At 41.2% G+C, this 4054-nt stretch overlaps 1 non-coding gene across 1 annotated transcript; it reads right to left on the bottom strand.

Annotated features, from left to right (window-relative positions):
- Positions 1 to 2591: 2591 nt before the first annotated feature.
- LOC120262674 lies at positions 2592 to 2698 on the bottom strand. The gene has a single exon (XR_005536932.1). It is a non-coding gene; the product is annotated as a small nucleolar RNA R71 (small nucleolar RNA).
- Between the last annotated feature and the right edge of the window lie 1356 nt (positions 2699 to 4054).

Raw genomic sequence — 4054 nt, 5'->3', positions numbered from 1 at the left:
TAATTAAAAGCATAATAAAGAGGTTCAATGAAATGAATACATCCTAGGATTCACAAATACACAAGTACCAACTAGTGGGTTTAGCTCTCCATGGAGCTAATTACAATCAATGAAATCAAATATAAAAGCAAAGGATCCATAGAAAACCCCCTTTGATAGTTGTGGCAATGGTCTTGTGGAGAGTCCTCTACTCGTCCAAGGGTCATTTTGTCCGGCCTAGGATACATCTCGCCGGATCGGTGCCGACGAAAGCTTTCCAACTAACCTTCTTCCAAATGGAGCATGATGTTAGATCCGTAGAACCTCTTCAAATCCCTAGCCAATACCTCACAAAACCCTAGTGGAATCCCTCTCTCAAGTTGGGGAAAAGATGGAGAAAAGATGGAGAAAAGAATGCTGAAATCGGGCTGAAATCGTCTTTTAAAGGGCTGGAATCGGGAATCCACACGCCCCTGTGGATTTTTTCACAGGGCGTGTGGAATTAATGCACGTCCGTGTTGATTCTCTGTTTTCATCCTTCTTCGGCCGGCTATGAACAGTACCTACTACAATGTTTTCCTACAGTACCTGCTATAGTAACGGCCCGAAACACTCCCGAATCCATGCTTTCATCGAGGTAACATAAACGGGCATACGTTTACAGTGTAGATCGCTTTGCTTCTTCAATAACGGACATGTTGGTGGAGATCTTGCTATACATGCAAAAGCCAGAATGCTTGAATGTGACTTATGTCTTCACGTTTGAACCTTCTCAAGATTTCCTCCAAATGGTGCATTTATGATCCACGTTGGCTTCTTTCTCTAATATTCAGCCTCACAACCCTATCTGCATGAAAGTAATATAAATACACACATATTAGCGTTAACACCCGATAAAAGTAATGTTCATCATAATGAAAGAACACTTTGTATGCTTATTGCACAAGTACTTATCAGCATGCTTTTACATTCGATTTCATTATTGATTGTATTTTGCTCCATGGAGAGCTAAACCCCTAATGGGTGCTTAGAATTGTAAACCCTAGGATGATTTTGTTTCATTTATCTTTCATTATGTTTCTTTAATTGGATGTTTTTAATTGAGTTCCTACCTTGAATGCTTGTTGAATTGATTTTCCCTTAGGGTGACACTAGGGTAGAGAATCTATCTTGGTAATCCTTATAGATGAGTGACACAGCATGAGGGTTAGACAAAGCTAGGTTGTAGAGGGTCGAGAGGGTGAGTCGAGAGGTAGCGGAACATCCCCTTTCCCTTCTGATGTAATTTATCCTACCTCCACGTTCCAAAAGTTCTTTGCGGTCACAATAGAGTGAAGTGCTAAGAGACAAACTCAACTACGGCTTAGTTGTGCGAGCAATAGAGTGAAGTATTGAAATAATCCTTAGTGCAGGGGCTTAATTATGACTAGGGGTCTTTCACTTAGACCAAAGGGTTAGATCTATATTAGGGAATAGGGTTTATCAATTGGAATTCTCAAATCTTCATGCAACTCCACACAGTGTGAGACGTTGAGAGTATCCCTTTCCACCGGGGAATAGTGTGAGAGTTAGTCACGGTTAACCTTAGATTTGGGACCGTGTGTCTTAGGATTTCCACGACTCATTAGGCATTAGTTAGGAGGCATAATGAGAAGTCTTGTACTTAAAACAATAGTCCTAGGGTAAGCAATGTCCGAGTGCCCCATTTTCTATCGATTGCCTCTCTTACTATTCTGTTTTGTCTTTTTCTTCTTTACTTTATATCTATTTGCATTGATATTGTTCATACCACTCTTAAATCATCTTCACTATAGTTAAATAGCAATACTTATATTTTTGAGCACTATTCCCGGTGGATACGATTATCGACTCACTAGAGTACTTTATTACTTCGACAACCCGTGCACTTGCGGTACACACACGCAAGGGGTGTATCAAGTTTTTAGCGTCGTTGATGGGGAATAGGTGTTTTGGAAGCATTTTGCACTTTGGTTTTTTAGCTATTCATCACTTGTTCTATTTAACATTTTCTTATTCTTCCATCATTCTATCTTGATTTTCTTTCTTTGGATGCAGCTCTAGGTTATAACCCGAGAAAATACTTCGACATTGGTTGAAGGTGATCTAGATATTGGAAGGAGAATTCATAGAAGGTAAAAAGAACCTGTTTAAGAATAGTCTAATCGAGCTGAGATAGAAGGTGAAGGGTCTAATAATATGGTAGAACAGAATGAGCAGCAGAGGACACTCTCAGATTATGCCTGTCCCACAGTTCTTAGCACGTAGTCTAGTATTGGATGGCGACCAATTACAGCTCAAAGTTTTGAGCTAAAGCCAGGATTCATCCAAGTGTTACAGCAATCAGGACAGTTTAATGGTTTGGCCGATGAGGATCCAAATAATCATATTGAGAACTTCCTGGAAGTGTGCCACATGCTCAAGATTAATGGTGTCATGGATGATGCTATCAAGCTGAGTGCCTTCCCATTTTCCTTGAAAGGCAGAGCAAAGCAAAGCAATGGCTACATTCATTACCTAGAGTGTCGATCACTACATAGGAGGAGATGGTAGAAGCTTTTCTTGTATGATATTTCCCTCCCGGAAAGTCTGCGAAGCTCAGGAATGAGATATCTTCTTTTGTCCAAATAGAATTCAAGTCTCTTTTTGAGACATGGGATAGGTTCAAGGAGCTCTTCTGGAAATGTCCTCAACATAGGTTCCCTGAGTTGATGATTATTCAAACTTTCTATAGTGGGTTGAACTTGAGCACAAAGCAGTTACTTGATGCTGCAACAGGAGGTACCTTGGGAAGCAAGACCCTGAAGAAGCCCGACAACTCATTGAAGAAATAGCTATGAACAGTTATTAGTGGAACACAGAAGAAAATAAGATGGTAGCCAAACTTCATGAGATTGATGTAGTCACATCATTAGCATCCCAGGTTGAGTCATTGAGCAAGAAGTTAGACACTCTAACTTCTCCTAGAGTGGCAGCGATGATGAATTGCATTCGGTGTGGGGGAGGACATGCTCCATTTGATTGCCTGATTTCTATTGATGGTACATCCTCAGTGAAACAGGTTGATTTTGTAGGCAATGCAATGAGAGGTTAAGGAAATCCGTACAGCAATACCTACAATCCGGGGTGGAGGAGCCACTCAAACCTTTCTTGGAGTACTCAAGGGTAATAGAAGGCTATAACACCACCGGGGTTTCCAACCACAACAACAAGCCTCAAACATGGAGAATCATGTTTTAGGGATGGAAAATCGGATGACCAATTTAGAGAAGGCTTTGACCAAGTTCATTTTATCATCGGATAGAAGATTTCAATCGGTTGAAGCCACATTTCACAACCACACCGCATCATTGCACAACTTGGAGAATCAAGTGGGCTAAATTGTGAAGTCACTTTCGGAAAGACCTCAAGGGAGTTTACCTAGCAATACAGAGACCAACCCAAGAGAACATGTGAAAGCGATCACTTTGAGAAGTGGTCATGAAGTTGAGAGTAGACTCCCTAGTGAGAAGACCAATATTGAGTCACCCGAGGTCGTGGAGGTTGAGGAGAGAGCCAACGAGAATAAGGTGGCAACCCCACCTTACAAGCCAAGAATCCCTTATCCTTCAAAATTGAAGAATGACCAAAATGATGAGCAATATAAGAAGTTCTTGGGTCTATTCAAGCAGTTACACATCAACATCCCATTTGTAGAGGCGTTGTCTCAAATGCCTCGCTATGCAAGGTTTCTCAAGGACCTTTTGACCAACAAGAGAAAGTTGGAGGAGAGTGCATCTGTGATCTTAGATGCTTCATGTATAGCGGTGTTGCAAAAGAATATGCTGGACAAGAAGAAAGATCCTGAAAGATTCATCATTCCATGCAACATTGGTAATTTGGGTGAAGAGAAGTCATTGGCGGATTCAGGGGCTAGCATCAATGTCATGCCTTATACTTTCTTTCAGAAGCTAGGCTTGGGAGAGCCTAGGCCCACTCAAATGACACTTCAATTGGCCTACTGAACAGTTAGACATCCGAGGGTCATCATTGAAGACGTACTTGTGAAAGTTGACAA

The sequence above is a fragment of the Dioscorea cayenensis genome, chromosome 5 (assembly GCF_009730915.1).
Source record: "Dioscorea cayenensis subsp. rotundata cultivar TDr96_F1 chromosome 5, TDr96_F1_v2_PseudoChromosome.rev07_lg8_w22 25.fasta, whole genome shotgun sequence".
Lineage (NCBI taxonomy): Eukaryota > Viridiplantae > Streptophyta > Magnoliopsida > Dioscoreales > Dioscoreaceae > Dioscorea > Dioscorea cayenensis.
This window is presented reverse-complemented; position numbering and strand designations above follow the sequence as displayed.